We start from the raw sequence: 18,191 nt of genomic DNA on the forward strand, positions 1-18,191 counted from the left end.
CCAATTGAGAAAAAGAGAAATACCAAAAAATGTGATGGGCATAGAATTATCAGCCTAATTTCTCATGCAGATTTGGAAGTGCTGGAATCCTGAATGAAAAAACTCTACGGCAAGTTCGATAGATGGATTGGGGAAGAACAGTTCGACTCTGTGAGAGGAAAAGGAACAAGTGATGCTGTTGGCCTATTACGAATCATAGGGTAAAGATATATTGAGAAGGCGGGGAAAATTATGCTGTTTTATTGATTTGCGGAAGGTTTGCAACAGAGTTTAACAGGACAAGCTGATGGACATTTTGAAAAGAAAAGGAGTGGAGTAGGGGGATAGACGAATGATAAGGAATCTATATTTACAACAGAAAGTAAGAATAAGAATTGGAAATGAAATGCTGGAAGAAAGCAGCATTGGAAGGAGCGTTAGACAAGGGTGTTACCTCTCCCCTTTAAACGTGGGAGATATAATTGGGAAAGGCTTAGATGGAAAAAGAGGAATATGTATAAGTGGAAAGGGAATAGATCATGTTAGATTTGCTGATGACGTGGTATTTACAGTAGAAAGTCAATAAACTGTAAATAAAATGCCAAAACATCTGGACGAATGTCGTGTGGAATATGGTACGAGATTCTATGCACCAAAAAGAAAGAGTGTGGGAATCGGCACATCAGGGCGATTGTCCTTTATTAAGATTGGAGAATTTATTGTTAGCCAAATAAGAGCATTTAAATATTTGGCAGTATGTTCACTGAGTACTTGAGATGTCATAAAGACGAGAAACGAAGGAAGCAATCAATGGAAAGAAGAGATTATTAAGCGGCAAACTAGATAAAGATCTAAAACAAGCTTGAGAAATATTTTGTCTAGAATGTGGCACTATACGGGGCATAAACATGCACACAGAGACGAGAGGACGGAAAATGCAAGGAGCATTTGAGATGTGGACGTGGGGGAGAGTGAAGAGGATAAACTGGATGGAAAGAGTGAGTAACGAAAGAGTGTTCCATTGTTTTGGTGAGAGGAGCAGATTGCTACAGGGTATAAGAAAAAGGAAAAACTTAACGAGACATTTATTGAGATGGCAGTGCTTGCTAACAGACACTTTGGAAGGATTAGTTTGTGGGAAGACATTGATAGGAAGGAAGAGAACGAGATCTTAGAGTCCTAGGCAAATAGAGAGCATCATGACGGATACAGGAATTAGTGACCACAAGGCTGTTATAGCCAGATTCAATACCATAACATCCAAACACACCAAAAATAAATGCAAAATACTTCTATTTTAAAAAAGCAGGCAAAAATTCGCTTGACCCCTTCCTAAGAGACAGTATCAATTCCTTCCAACCTGACTATGTAAGGGCAGAGCAGATGTAATTTAAATTCAGAGAAATACTATCACGACAATTGAGAGACATATACAAAATAAATTAATAAGAGATGGTACCCGTAATCAGGGCCGTCACTGCGCGATAATAATGGTGATGTTGCCTCCAGAACTGAGCTACTAAACAGTTTTTCGAAATTCCTTCACAAAAGAAGACGTAGTAGATATTGCAGGATTTGAATCAAGAACACCTACCAACATGAGTCACTTACAAGTAGATATCCGCAGTGTTGCGAAGTAGCTTAATTCACTTAGTAGTGGCAAAGCTCCAGTTCCAGATTGTATACTAGTCTGGCTTGTTCCTTTTAGAGTACGCTCATACAAAAGCTGCATACTTACTAATCATATACCACCACTCGCTCGCTGAAAAATCTGTACCTAAAGAATGTAAAGTTCCACAAATCGCACCAATACAAAAGAAAGGATACAGCAGTAATACGCTGAATTACAGAGCCTTATCGCTAGTATCGATTTGCAGTAGGATTTTTGAACATACGCTTACGGGAAAAAATTGCAAAGTCAAAAAATAATTAATGTGAAATAATGAAATTTCGGTAATACAGTTGTCTGGGTAACATATTTAAGTGATTAAAATTGCAGGAGCACAGCTTAATGTACGTGCGAGATAAGCCATTGCAAATGTGATGTGATGGTACATTAATACCTGGTGTAACAGCTGTTTGTGGATGACACTGTGGTTGTCGTCCGATGATGTCCCATATGTCCTCGATTGGACGCAGACCAACGTAACATACTCACACCCTATAGAGCATGTTGTGTTACAACAGCAGTATATTGAAAAACACCCCCTGGAATGCTGCTTATGAATGGCATCAAAACAGGTCGAATCACCTGACCGCAGTATACGTTTGCAGTCAGGGTACATGGGATAAAAACTAGGGTGCCCCTGCTGACAATCGAAATCGCACCCCTTATTATAATTCCAATTATAGGTCCAGTGTGTCTAGCACTCAGAAAAGCTGGCTGCAAGCCCTCAACTGGCCACCTCCTAACAACACCCTGTCCTCACTGGCACCGAAGAAGAACCAGCTTTCATCAGAAAACACAAAAAACCTAGCGGCAGGGCGGGTTGGTCCTTCACGCGATACTTTAAACAATCTGTCCACCTATCTAGATAGGTTTCAGGTTGTTTGCCCCTTCACTCTGCGATGGTAGATACTGGTTTAGCCGACAAAAGCAGCGTTGACGAAAATGCGACTAAATACCTACCACGCGAAGGCCATATAACTCCAGTTCATGGGCAGTAGCTGAAAGTTAAACTATCGAGTGTTCAGGATTCTTGCATCACTCCTTTGAATAAATGTCTAAAATTTCCTTTAAGTTGATCGATTGTCTGTAAAACAGAGAAAATGGCTATCAAGTCCGTGTTTAACATCCCGACACTAATTATACAATGTTCTAACTGTCTCAGTTACAAGTTCACAACCGAAAGCAGCCAGAAGATATTTAGTCCGAACCGATATTTGGAACGTCCTAGTCACTAACCCACGACTGCTTACAAGTTAACACATTCAGTCGTTCAGTAGGCTTCTCGTAAAGAAGTGCTCGCCGTAATATCTCATAATCTGCACAAAACACGCCACCCGAAGTTTATGTACGTCATGAAATGTTCACACTCGATATCTCCAAGCTTACAAAATACTCAATCCGTAGCCTTTTTCGTTAACGACACGAGAACCGGCCAAACAAGCAAATTTCTTCATTTCGGTGCAAATTTGATCAGCGCGGTTTAAAATACAGCAGGTGTCTACCGGAAGACGGCTCCCGGGGGACTCTCTCGACTCATGGATCTGAGGCATAAAGCCCCACTCAGATGCGTGGGAAATGCTGAGTTCCTATTGGCTAGTATGTTAAGCAGCCAATCAGATCATCTCGAGTACTTCAGTACCCTCGGTATTTCTAATGTGAGCCAATCACATTGCCACAAGTAATTTAGATTAGAAATCTTCTAATTCCGAAACCAAATAAAATTTAATGAAAACAAAATACGATTCGTTTCCACTAATTAAAGTACTAACATATTTAATACTCAACGCCCCTCCTGGCTGCCTTTTAGAAAATCAAGCTCACTCAGACATACATCACAAATTCCCCTTTTGCACAACAACTTTCTCACACACACATTTCCCTAATTTTAATAAAATACCACATCCTCACATTACGTATGTCCTTCATTCACTCTTTCAGTCTCTACAAAACGCTCACGCAACCAAAACACGATGAAATGATATTTTTCCAAAGTGGCTTTAATAACGTCAGAAGTCTGTGGTAATGAAACTAAGGAAAATTCCAGATAATTACGAGTAGATTATATTAACCTATCCTTTTGGTTGTAGTTTCAGTTGATACTATAGATGAATATATTACAGACTCTATGTCAAGTTCACAGTGCCAGTACGGTTTTTGTCTGTTTTAGGTAAAAATTTATAGCTCCGAAAATACTGAAGTTATTGATTTGAAATTTCAGGTTCTTCAGATTCATGGAGAGAATGTGTAACGTATTGGATGCAACGTTAAACAAGTACACGGCTCACTCGGCCCAGTAGCCAGCATCAGTAGAGCCAGCGTCAGAACCTAAATCTGCTCTCCTCCCGGATCCACGGCAAGCTACGCATTCAGTGCAAGATGACTAACGCGTAATAATTTGCTACGTTACAACCTCCACCCTGCCCTACGATGAGCTCTCGCCTGACACCACTGAAGTCGCAAATGACGTTGTTTTGGTTCCTGTTCAAAATGGTTCAAATGGCTCTGAGCACTATCGGACTTAATTTCTGAGGTCATCAGTCCCCTAGCACTTTGAACTACTTAAACCTAACTAACCTAAGGACATCACACACATCCATGCCCGAGGCAGGATTCGAACCAGCGACCGTAGCGGTCGCTCGGTTCCAGACTGTAGCACCTAGAACCGCACGGTCACTTCGGCCGGCTGGTGTTTGTAGATGATGCTGTTATTTATCGTCTTGTAAAGTCATCAGATAATCAAAACCAATAGATAATGATTTAGACAAGATAGGTATATGGTGCGAAAAGTGGCAATTTACTCTGAATAATTAAAAGTGTAATGTCATCACATGAGTAGTAAAATGACTACACTGCTACACAACAAATCACACTAATCTAAAGACTATAAGCTTAACTAAATACCTTGAGATTACACCTACGAATAACTTAAACTGGAACGATCACATAGATAATGTGGGGAAAGCAAACCAAACACTGCGATTTATTGGCAGAACGCTTAGAAAATGCTACAGGTCTACATGAAAGACTGCTTACACCATGCACTTCCACCCTCTTCTGGAATATTGCTGTGTGGTGTGTGATCCGTATTAGATAGAAATGACAGAGGAGATCGAAGAAGTCCAAAGCAGGACAGCTCATTTTGTATTATCGCGTAACAGGAGAGAGAGTGCTATGGATGTGATACACGAATTGGGGTGCAATCATTAAAAAAAAGATGTTTAAAGTTGCGGCAGAATCTTCTTATCATATTGTAATCACCAACTTTCTCCTGAGAGTGTGAAAATATTTTGTTGGTGCCCACCTACATAGGGAGAAATGGTCATCACAAGAAAATAAGAGAAATCAGAGCTTACATTGAATGATTTAAGAGTTTGTTTCCCCGCTCTCTGTTCGAGAGTGGAACCACAGAGAAACAGCTTGAAGGTGGTACAATGAATCCTCTGCCAAGCACTTAATAGTGAGTTGCTGAGCGATCATGTAGCTGTAGATGTAGATGAAATAAAGGAAAGCGGAAATTACTCAGACCTGAAGAAGATGTCAGTAAACAGGGGAGCATGGAGAGTTACCATGTGAAAATCTAAAAAATGGCTCTGAGCACTATGGGACTTAACTGCTCAGGTCATCAGTCCCCTAGAACTTAGAACTACTTAAACCTAACTAAACTAAGGATAGCACACACATCCATGCCCGAGGCAGGATTCGAACCTGCAACCGTAGCGGTCGCGCGGTTCCAGACTGAAGTGCCTAGAACCACTCGGCCACATCGGCCGGCTGTGAAAATCTACCTTTGCACAAGAACACTGATGAAGAATAGTTGCTATCGGCTTTGCTTGTCCATTTCAAATGGCATTAGCTACTAGTGTCAAATAAATTGCGTCACGTGACGACATGTCGACTCTGACCATTCTCTTGTAAGTAATGAAACGAGGAGAAATAGCAGCTATGTTCAGTACACTTTGAAAGTTTCGCATTTATCCGTTTCATACTGGATGTATGATGGTTCAGAAAGAATAATACTACACAGTTTTCAAGTCTCTTTTGCTTAGCGCCTGGATAAGACAGGTGTCTTTCTACCAACTTCGATGCTGAAATGGTGTGTAACGTGGGTGGCGTTGTGACTTGTCAGTGCACAGAGTTCTCTTGCAGCCGTACAGACGAGGTGTGTGACTACCACGTAGCGGCCTGGCTGGGCGCTCGTCACGAAGAACAGTTTGGCGTCGGGCGACGCGTCAGCGCCAGCTGTTTGCAGGTAATTTCAAGTTCTTTGTGCCAGAGAAGTACGGCTCGCCGGTCTGAGAACCGAATGCAACTGACGGCCTTCAATGCGTAGGGCTGTAGTGTGTTGTTCCTGTCCCATCATTTGACAGTACACAGTTACGTAATGAAGTAGATACCTCTTCACAGATACAACTTTGGGATGAACAACGAACTTTTACTTGGAGTGCAAAAGACATGCGTTATTGAACTAATGGAAAAAAGTAGCGAAATGAACACTGGATTGCATCCCTGCCCTATCCTCCACGTCTATAAAACCTTGATGGGATCTCTCTTCTACTACGTCAACGTTGCCTTGAAATCCGCTTCCATAAAGTCCTACGCCTCTCTCGAAATCAATATCACAACCTGTATTCTTTTACATTTCCTTACATGGATCCTTTTCTATCTCATCAATTTACCAGCACTACTCATCCACATTAAAGACATCTGTGTATCGTACTCTATTCACGAAACTCGACCTAAACAATCCCATTGTTGCCCCTCCAGTTTCTTATCCTCGAATGCTGCTACGATTCTATCAACCCAACACCCACACACTACCAGAGGATTTTAAAGAACCCCGTGCCCCCTCCCATCTCCCGACAAAGAAATAAACCTTGATATTTATCCAACTTTCCTACTAACTTATGTCAGGTCCCCCCAACCACCTTTTTCCCCACCCTTCCCTATTCCCCTCCTCCTGGTGCAATGACTTGACCCACAATCCAGTCCCCTATTTCATTTGCTTCCTACCATTCACGCCATACCTATTCTCATCTCCACACCACACACCACCAGCACCTTCGTTTATGCCTACGTCCTATGATCTTACAGACTCCTTAGTGCCGCGCGGGATTAGCCGAGCGGTCTGAGGCGCTGCAGTCATTGACTGTGTGGCTGATCCTGGCGGAGGTTCGAGTCCTCCCTCGGGCATGGGTGTGTGTGTTTGTCCTTAGGATAATTACGGTTAAGTAGTGGGTAAGCTTAGGGACTGATGACCTTAGCAGTTAAGATTTCACACACATTTTTCAATCCTTAGTGTTTCCTCTCCTCCTACTAATTGTTCCTAATGTAGGTCCTTAGTTTTTCAGTGAAAGATGTTCCCCTTTTCTGTATCATTTTTTTATTAAAAAATAAAAATATCAACAGTTTTAATTTTAGAGCTGTCTGTGAGTCATATTTTCAACCCATTAAAACGCACGTAAATGTTTCGTCTTTTCAATTATTTTGTATTGACTTGTGTATTTTAAAAACTCAGAACCGCTGACAGCCCAGTATCAGCTCATATGGGTGAAGGAAGGTGAAATAACGATAGCGAAAGAAAGGCATGGTTGTTAAAACATGAGAGAGTCGGATGGAATTAAGTGCCGGAAATAAGCGTTTAGTTGATTCAAGCGATAGTATAATCTAGTGAGCAAGAAGTCATTAATGATATCTGAAGGTAAAATATTGTGAGCTGTTAGGCCGTGTCGTGCCCCTGTCCATCTTCATCTTCCAAGCCTAGAATCGGAGCTGAATTTCTGAAAGGAGACAATAAAGGCTAACGGTTATGATGGGTTATCTATAGATGGATCTTTCAAAGAAATTTTACTAATAATTCTGGTAAGAAAGGATGAGAAACTGCCTTCTCACTCTATAAGGTTACTGCTCGTTCCTGGTGTTACTGACAGCATAAGTGGAATTCTTCGGAAAAATTGTTGTTGTTGTTGTGGTCTTCAGTCCAGAGACTGGTTTGATGCAGCTCTCCATGCTACTCTATCCTGTGCAAGCTTCTTCATTTCCCAGTACCTACTGCAACCTACATCCTTCTGAATCTGTTTAGTGTATTCATCTCTTGATCTCCCTCTACGATTTTTACCCTCCACGCTGCCCTCCAATACTAAATTGGTGATCCCTTGATGCCTCAGAATATGCCCTACCAACCGATCCCTTCTTCTAGTCAAGTTGTGCCACAAATTTCTCTTCCCTCCAATTCTGTTCAGTACCTGCTCATTAGTTATGTGATCTACCCATCTAATCTTCAGCATTCTTCTGTAGCACCATATTTCGAAAGCTTCTGTTCTCATCTTGTCTAAACTATTTATCATCCACGTTTCACTTCCATACATGGCTACACTCCATACAAATACTTTCAGAAACGACTTCCCGACACTTAAATCTATGCTCGATGTTAACAAATTTTTCTTCTTAAGAAACGCTTTCCTTGCCACTGCCAGTCTACTTTTTATATCCTCTCTACTTCGACCATCATCAGTGATTTTGCTCCCCAAATAGCAAAACTCATTTACTACTTTAAGCGTCTGATTTCCTAATCTAATTCCCTCAGCATCACCGGATTTAATTCGACTACATTCCATTATCCTCGTTATGCTTTTGTTGATGTTCATCTTATATCCTCCTTTCAAGACACTATCCATTCTGTTCAGCTGCTATGAACACCATTTTTTTTTTCAACCAGAACGAATGGGACACATCTGCTCACTTTTACACTACAGTAGTCTTTGAAGTAATGTGTGCCACTGGCAAAGGGTATACAGACAAAAATGGAAGGGCAATAAAAGAACTTACTAAAGATAACAAACGCCACTCGCATGAGAAAGGAGTTGTCAAATCTGCGGAAGCGGAACATTAAGAGAACTGTGTTCTAGATGTACTGGCTGAACCAGAACTCCACCGACAAACTTTCAGAGGATGTTCAGGGACACATTCTCACAAGGATCCCTTTTAATGCGAGGTCAGTAAACGGTAATAATGTTTACAGCATTCGATGCTCTACGTATTGTCTACAATGCAACCACGATTTGGCTGCTAACGGCCACAGGTGGCGGGACTGGTGGTAGCTAATGTTGAGCACAGCAAGATGCTGCTTTGCGTAGTTCAACCTCTAAGTCGACGGGCAAGTCGCAACAGTGCTGATATTTCATCATAAAGGAACCCAAGGAGTTTTGGAGAGTGAGAAAGAAGTGGTAGATGAAATACTAGTTTTTCTGTAAGATGAGTCAGTGGAATGTGTGGTCTCGTATACACTCGACTGTAGGACAATATACATAAGTACACTGGTAACGATATGTGCTTAACAAATAAAAGTGATATTCAAACATGTGTAAAGCCACGTAGTTTATCATCCTTGTCAGGCAGGCAGCCACAGATTCCGTCTCCAGTGAAACATAGTAAAGGGCAATCGTTGTCCGAAGAACGGGTACTAAATGTAAGTACATACACGGAATATCATCCGCAGCATTGAACAAAACCGACTATGAACATATTTCGAATAAGTTCGCAGCAATATGACCGTGGAGTGCATAAAAACTACGGATATTCAAGGGAAGACGAGGTACACTTGTTAAAAACACTGGTATTGTGCGTTTCAAGGATGCTCGATACTGCAGAGTCTTGTGCCACAAGGAAGAAAGGGAGAGAATGTTGTTATGGGTGACCGGTATCCTCTTTCTGCAACACAAATGCATATGTGGATTAATGCGGTTCCTTATTTACATGAACTGGATACTTTACTTGAATAGAGTCCATCTGTTGTTTTACAAGCTCATCAGTAATAGTGCTCTTGCAAACTGATGTAAAGTACAGTTGTGGTTGAGATAAACAAGTCTCGCTATAGTCGTCACTAATCTGGTCGCTATGTGCTGTCGCAGCCTGTGACGAACTAAACCCGCTCTGTGAGTAAACTGACAGACGCCAAACTGGATGATTGAGTGGAGTGAGGTCCTCCGGTCAGCGGCGGCAGCCTAAATACATGCTGTCGAGAGGGCGTTGGTGGCGTGTTGCTTGTGGTTGTGTCTCTGGCCTCTCCTGTGATAGGTGCACTTGATACAGCACCTACTAATCGATCTTCGCACTTCATCTTCGTCGACCGGTGTGCTTGAGAAAGCTTAAGCCAGCACATTCCTCCTCCCCTCCCCCTCCCCCTGGAATGCCGCACCGTTGTCGTGTAGGGAAGATATGAACGACAACGGGGAAGGAGGCAGGACTCTGGATGTAGGGATGAGCAGGGAACCATGACTGTGGAGGACGGTGTACTCCCGACCATACCCCACCATCTGGCTTGCGAGACAACAGGAACATCCTCCGAAAAACTGCAACCTGGGCACACATCCAGGCCTGAGGGCGTGTCCTGGGGCGATGACGGCGATGGCGACAACGAGTCGACGTCCATCGGGTCGGCGAGCAGGGACGGCTGGGGCGAGAGCGCATTGTCCATGCGCTCGTCCTGGGGTACCTGGTGGCACCAGTGGGGGGCTGCTAAGGCTGCGCTGTCCCATGAGGCCATGAATTTGGGGGAAGAAAAGCAGCAGAATCACAGGCCAAATGACACACATGAATTTGGTTCTGGTGGCGGCGCTGTAAACCATCGGGACCTGCAATCGAGTACATAAACGAGCCAAGGCGTTCCTGGATCACGCCTCTTTTCCAGCGTTCACGGATGCCATAAATCCTGAAAAGAACAAGATCTCGTGCTGCAGAGCGATATTTGCGGACCATTGGCGGCGCCGGATGCTGCAGCGGGTGTAGCAAGTTTAACAGTGTCCGATGGCGGCGGCCATGAAGAAGTTCCACTGGTGATGGAGCCATAGGATGCGAGAAAGAGTTGCAGCGCCTAATCCCGTGTGTGGGTGGCGTGAAGCTTGGCCATATATTGTTTAAAAAGTGCGTACGGAGCGTTCTCTTTCTCCGTTGGGCTGGCGGTGAAACAGAGTACTTGTTCAATGACGAATGCCATTTCGTTCACAAAACTGTTCAAAATCAGGTGAAGTGAACTATGATCCATTGTCTGACACAAGTACTTCGGCAAATATTCTATGCAAAATATGGAGGACAATGCTTGAATGGTGCTACGTGATGTGGTAGAGGTCATAGGCACCGCAAATGGTACTTGCTGAAAGAGTCTATCACTATGAGCCAAGGAGTGTTCCAAAATGGTCCTGCAAAGGCTATGTGCACTCATTGGTATGGGGATTGAGTCTTAGGCCAAGCTGAGTATGTCACTGGTGGAGCGGCTTGGCTTCCGCGCATGCGCGACACTGTGACATCATCTTTTCAATGTGGGCATCGATACCCAGCCGATACAGTGTCGGCGCGCTAACTGTTTAGTGCGAACAATTCCCAGATGACCTTGGTGGAGCAATCGCAACGCATCCTTTCGCAGCACTTTGGAAATAAAAATGTTCAACTGTGTGTGAATTCCTAAGGGACTAAACTGCTGGGCTAATCGGTCCCTACGCTTACACACTACGTTATCTAACTTAAAGTAACTTGTGCTAAGAACAACAAACACACCCAAGCCCGAGTGAGAACTTGAACCTCCGGCGGGAGAGGCCACGCAATCTGTATAATATTACTGCTCAAAAGAAGAAATTAATGTTTTTAAGCTGTAAATATTAAACTCGTCGTTATTGAACTAGTGTGTTTAGTGTCTCTGTATGTCTGTGAAGGACAATATCCCAAGTGGCGTCGACTACTCCCACAGCATACATAGTTTCGTACATGTAGACAAGTTACTCTCGTGGTGTAGAAGCAGCTGCCGACTCCGACGGTTGCCTGTAAAATTCTTGAGATATAAGAGAAAGGAAACTTCTATAGGATCTTTTCGAACTGGAATGCTGCCATTCGCATTTGTTCATTCGATGATGGCCTGCGAGTGAAATGAGTCCGTTTTAGCAGAGAAAACTTCCTCTATGCTTTTGACCGTGTTATTGAAGCAGGTTCTACAGCAAACATCGACCACCAAATGTCCTATACAAGCTTTTCGTGCATTACAGTTCATCACAGAATATTTTGATCAAAAATAAATACGCAAAATTACCTTTGAAATGCCACAGACTGTATTATGTCTATTACTAAACTGCACATTAACGTTACATATCGCTTGTGAATCTCAAAAAACACAAATTATACAACATGGTGGCTAAAAATGACTGTTTCATTGCACATAATTCATACACGTCCTCTCGTTATTCTGTCTCGCAACAAAGTCACGTCACATCCCGGTTTTCTAAACTTTTCTTCGCTCGCCAAGGAGCAACGCTAAGTCAAGCAATAAATATTTCTCTCGCGCAGGCGAAAAGCGCAACCTCACTATATACAATAACTTTAAACCAATAAGAAGAGAAAGGTCGTTGAACCGATCAGCTGATCGTTTCACGACACCTACCCGCTAATACGGGCTAAAAGATATTATATCAGTGACATGGCGCCTCAAACCACGCGGCTCACTTTGGGAATAAGCACATGCGATTATCCACTGTCATTTTGAACTGGAATCACAACCTGTTGAACTGAGCAGTGCGTGTAGGAACCGGCTTTGACGGATGAAACAAGGTGCACAACTGAGTTCTGGATCAATGAATGAGGCCAAGGCGTGCGAACGTAATGCAACAAAATCTTGAGATGTGGTATGATCCCGTGGCCTGTGCAATTTTTCTATAGTGCAAGGGAAAAGGTTCCAGCTATTCAGAATCCGGCGCATCGATTTGGTAACAAGATGCGGCACATGCATCAAAAGCAGTCTGAGCCAATCGGAAGGCGAGACAGGCGTCTGTACTGCCGTGCTTTCTCGTAGGTCTGTACACAATTTCATACTGATACTGCGAAAGCAACAAAAGCCCAGCGTCGTAATTTCTGAGCAGTGCGTGTAGGAACCGGCTTTGACGGATGAAAAAAGGACTGCAAAGGCTTGTGATCTGTTACTAAAAAGAACTTGCGACCATACAAATAGTGATGGAACTTGGTCACACCATTCACAATAGCATGTGCTTCTTTTTCATTTTGTGAATAATTGCACTGAGTTTGAATTAACAACTTTAAGGCAAAAGCAATGGCTCTGTCTTGTGCACCAGTTCTGTACGAAAAACAGTGCCGATTCCGTAGGAATAAGCGTCGACATGGAAAACTACTGGCTTGGCAGGGTCAAAATGCACTAAACATCTGTCACGAAGCAAAGCATTGATAAGTTCCTGAAATGCGTCTTGACAGTTTTTAGTCCACACAAAAGGTAAATTTTTGCGACGCAAGCAATGCAATGGAGCCGCGATCTGAGAGGCATTCGGTATGAACGGAATGTAGTATGTCATCTTGCCTAGTACTGACTCAAGTTCTGAGACATTGCGATGAACAGGCAGTTCACGGATTGAAAGCAAATGACATTGAAGCGGGTGCACACCCCGACTGCTCATCGCATGATCTAAGTACTGTAGTTCCGTCTGAAAAAAGCCACACTCTTCGAGACGACACTTGAGTCCTGCTCTTGATAACACTCGAAAAAGAGTACGCAAATTGGCAATGTGTCCCTCTGGTGTACGACCTGAAATGACAATATCGTCAAAATACACTCCTGGAAATTGAAATAAGAACACCGTGAATTCATTGTCCCAGGAAGGGGAAACTTTATTGACACATTCCTGGGGTCAGATACATCACATGATCACACTGACAGAACCACAGGCACATAGACACAGGCAACAGAGCATGCACAATGTCGGCACTAGTACAGTGTATATCCACCATTCGCAGCAATGCAGGCTGCTATTCTCCCATGGAGACGATCGTAGAGATGCTGGATGTAGTCCTGTGGAACGGCTTGCCATGCCATTTCCACCTGGCGCCTCAGTTGGACCAGCGTTCGTGCTGGACGTGCAGACCGCGTGAGACGACGCTTCATCCAGTCCCAAACATGCTCAATGGGGGACAGATCCGGAGATCTTGCTGGCCAGGGTAGTTGACTTACACCTTCTAGAGCACGTTGGGTGGCACGGGATACATGCGGACGTGCATTGTCCTGTTGGAACAGCACGTTCCCTTGCCGGTCTAGGAATGGTAGAACGATGGGTTCGATGACGGTTTGGATGTACCGTGCACTATTCAGTGTCCCCTCGACGATCACCAGTGGTGTACGGCCAGTGTAGGAGATCGTTCCCCACACCATGATGCCGGGTGTTGGCCCTGTGTGCCTCGGTCGTATGCAGTCCTGATTGTGGCGCTCACCTGCACGGCGTCAAACACGCATACGACCATCATTGGCACCAAGGCAGAAGCGACTCTCATCGCTGAAGACGACACGTCTCCATTCGTCCCTCCATTCACGCCTGTCGCGACACCACTGGAGGCGGGCTGCACGATGTTGGGGCGTGAGCGGAAGACGGCCTAACGGTGTGCGGGACCGTAGCCCAGCTTCATGGAGACGGTTGCGAATGGTCCTCGCCGATACCCCAGGAGCAACAGTGTCCCTAATTTGCTGGGAAGTGGCGGTGCGGTCCCCTACGGCACTGCGTAGGATCCTACGGTCTTGGCGTGCATCCGTGCGTCGCTGCGGTCCGGTCCCAGGTCGACGGGCACGTGCACCTTCCGCCGACCACTGGCGACAACATCGATGTACTGTGGAGACCTCACGCCCCACGTGTTGAGCAATTCGGCGGTACGTCCACCCGGCCTCCCGCATGCCCACTATACGCCCTCGCTCAAAGTCCGTCAACTGCACATACGGTTCACGTCCACGCTGTCGCGGCATGCTACCAGTGTTAAAGACTGCGATGGAGCTCCGTATGCCACGGCAAACTGGCTGACACTGACGGCGGCGGTGCACAAATGCTGCGCAGCTAGCGCCATTCGACGGCCAACACCGCGGTTCGTGGTGTGTCCGCTGTGCCGTGCGTGTGATCATTGCTTGTACAGCCCTCTCGCAGTGTCCGGAGCAAGTATGGTGGGTCTGACACACCGGTGTCAATGTGTTCTTTTTTCCATTTCCAGGAGTGTAGTTCGAACAAAATGGCACTTTTGCAGTCAGTAGTAAAGTTGAAAAATGGCGGGTGCCGAAGCATTGCCGAAGGGCAAAGGCAAATACGAGTACTTTAATAGTCCTAAGAGAGTATTTGCAACAAACACTTTCTGTGATTCTTCATCCAATGGAATTTGCAAGTAGGCACCACAAAAATCTGTTTTAGAAAAGTAACGTCCTGCACCAATCCAGTGCATGAGTTCCTCAGGGCAAGGGGTTCACTGTAGACTTGAAGTCAACACAAATGCGAATGCGACCAGAAGGAATGTGTGTGTGCTTGAATTCCTAAGGGACCAAACTGCTGTGGTTATCGGCCCCTAGACTTACACAAACTTAAACTAACTTATGCTAAGAACAACACACACACCCAGGCCCGAGAGAGGACTCGAACCTCCGGCGGGAAGGGCCGCGCAATCCGTGACATTGCACATCAAATCTCGCGGCCACTCCGCGTGGCCAACCAGAAGGCTTAGGCAAGAAAACGAAAGAACTTGCCCATTGACTAGCTTGAATGGGAGCAATTACAACATTAATTTGCAATCCTTTCAATTCACCGGCTACTTTGCCTCCTAACGCAATTGTAACGGGGCGGGCCTGGAAAAACAGGATGTACATTGTCTTTCAATGTAACATGCGCTATAAAGTTATTAGCCTTTCCCATTCCTTCTGAAAATAGTCCAGAAATTTTTTTAAGCAAGCTAGCTGCACTGTCTTTTCGTTCACAAAAAAGACACTTAAAGTGCATTGTCTTGGATGCTAAGACCAAACAAATGAAAGGTGTTGTGGCGTAACAAGCTTGCTACGCCACACTGGGAAGGGAGCCTAAAGAAAGGCACGCGTACACACACGCTGACTGGCGTCAAGTCTGGAACAGGATAACTATTGAATGGTAGCAAGAAAAGTACGTAGCTGCTTTATACTTAACTTTTATTCTTTGATGAATACAGTGTTCTTCTTGAGACATTTATACTATAACTCTCAAAGTAGGTAAGGCTAATGGCGCCTTGCTAGGTCGTAGCCATGGACTTAGCAGAAGGCTATTCTAACTGTCTCTCGGCAAATGAGAGGAAGGCTTCGTCCGTATTGTCGCTAGCAATGTCGTCGTACAACTGGGGCGAGTGCTATATCGTATCTCGAGACCTGCCTTGTGGTGGCGCTAGGTCTGCGATCACACAGTGGCGACACGCGGGTCCGACATGTACTAAATGGACCGCGGCCGATTTAAGCTACCACCTAGCAAGTGTGGTGTCTGGCGGTGACACCACATTCCTCCCCCGCAAATCGGCGAATGGTCGTGTTATAAGGCTTCCGCCCGCCGTGGGGAGGACCCCATGTTGACGTATGCGATGAGGTGGGGAGCCTAACAACAGGCGAGGCTGTGCCACCCGCACCCGGCCATTCGGTCCGAGGGGAGCTAGGAAACGCCTGAAAACCTAGTCCAGGGTGCACGTCAACATGCGGTGTATGCGCCCGTAATGAGACAGGAGGGGCCGAAGGGTCGACCTCCATTGCGTCGGGGTACCCGACGCGCGATGACGTCATGTGGTCCGGAGCGGGCAAGAGGTCCATGGCGGAGGACGGCTGGTCACGGGAAGCGAATGGCGGCGCGTGACCCAGGGAGGCGCTTGGCGGCTGCAGCGAAGCGTCGAATGCGGGCGGCGCCGGCGGGAGAACAGGCGGCGGCGGCGGCGGCGGCGGCGGCGGCTGCTGCTGCGGCGGCGCGTCGCCATGGGGCAAAATGGAAGGCATCCTCGGTAACACCTGGGGATGAGGCGAGCCAGTAGATGGGTCCCCAGGGCGCTGACCGGACGGCACCGTCGCTGAAAGCAGACGGGGAGCGGCAGAACCCGTGCGACGACAGAGGCGCAGCTGATTGAGATGCCGACGCACCTCACCAGAGGCCCCCAAAACCAAATACATCGCGCGGCCGAGGCAGCGAAGAATGCGCCCTGCGAGCCAAGGCCGTGAACCTCGATAGTTGCGATAAAATACAACGTCGCCTGGAGCAAAAGCAGGAGTCTGCCGCTGCACAGGAACCTGATGCGGCGGATGCAGCAAAGACATCAAGGTTCGATGAGGACGACCGTGGAGCAACTCAGCCGGCGAGCGACCATCTCAGGGCTGAGAGCGATACGAAGACAAAAAGAGCAACAATGCATCCTCCCGAGAATGCGACTCTTTCAATTTCAACATCTGTGACTTGAAAGTCCGGACCAATCGTTCAGCGGCACCGTTTGATTGAGGCGAAAACGGCGCGGATGTCAGATGTTGAATACCATTGGCCTGGCAGAATGACTGAAATTCTGCGGACATGAATTGTGGGCCATTGTCGGAAACAATAGTCTGCGGAAGACCTTCAATGCAAAAGATAGCAGACAACGCTTGGATGGTGGCGGAGGACGTCGTGGAAGACATCCGGACAACAAAAGGAAAATTACTGAAGGCATCGACCAGAACCAACCATCGAGCATTCCAGAATGGACCAGCAAAATCAATGTGCAAGCATTGCCAAGGGGAAGTGGCTTTTGGCCATGCAAAGACTTTCCGCGGCGGCGCGGATTGTTGTTCGGCACACGCCATGCAAGAAGAACACATATCCGTAATCGCAGCATCGATTCCGAACCAAGTACAGTGCTGACGAGCAAGTTGTTTCGTTCGCACTATACCCCAATGTCCTTGGTGAAGAAGCCGTAAGACAGAGAACTGCAACGAACGTGGGACTACGACTCTGGACTGATCATTATCAGAACGCAACAATAAAACACCACGGCGAACAAAACGTCTCTCCCTGTGAGCAAAAAATCGGAGAACCAACGGAGCCTCGATCCGAGACTTTGACAAAGGCCATTGCGTAGCAACAAAACGCAAAACGGTAGCAAGGACAGGGTCAGCAGCTGTGGCTGTAGCTACACGACGAAAATCAATCGGAAACGATTCGACCACTTCATCGGTTTCCGAATCAATGAACATGCAAGCAAGTTCGGAAGAATCGAATGCTTTATCCTCAGCAACAGGCAAACGGGACAACGCATCGGCGTTTCCGTGCTTAGCAGTGGACTGATACAAGATATCGTAGCGGTACTGTGAGAGGAAAATAGATCAGAGAATGAATTTCTGCGCTGTACGTGTAGGTACAGGCTTGTTCGGATGAAAAAGCGATGTCAAAGGTTTGTGGTCTGTGATGATGGTAAAGTGACGACCATACAAGAAATCATGGAACTTAGTAACACCAAACACGAGAGCCAAAGCTTCTTTCTCTATCTGTGAGTAATTTCTTTGCGCAGACAAGAGCAATTTTGACGCAAAGGCAATAGGGCGATCATTCGAGCCAACTTTGTGCGCAAGCACAGCACCGATCCCGAAATCCGATGCATCTACCATCAACAAAAGGGGTTTCAGGGGATCGAAACGCGTGAGGCAAGTATTAGAAAGCAACGCCGATTTCAACTGGCGAAAGGCGCATTCACATTCCGTCGTCCAGAGAAACGGAACACCTGTACG

Source organism: Schistocerca serialis, chromosome 3 (genome assembly GCF_023864345.2).
Source record: "Schistocerca serialis cubense isolate TAMUIC-IGC-003099 chromosome 3, iqSchSeri2.2, whole genome shotgun sequence".
In the NCBI taxonomy this organism is placed as follows: Eukaryota; Metazoa; Arthropoda; class Insecta; order Orthoptera; family Acrididae; genus Schistocerca; species Schistocerca serialis.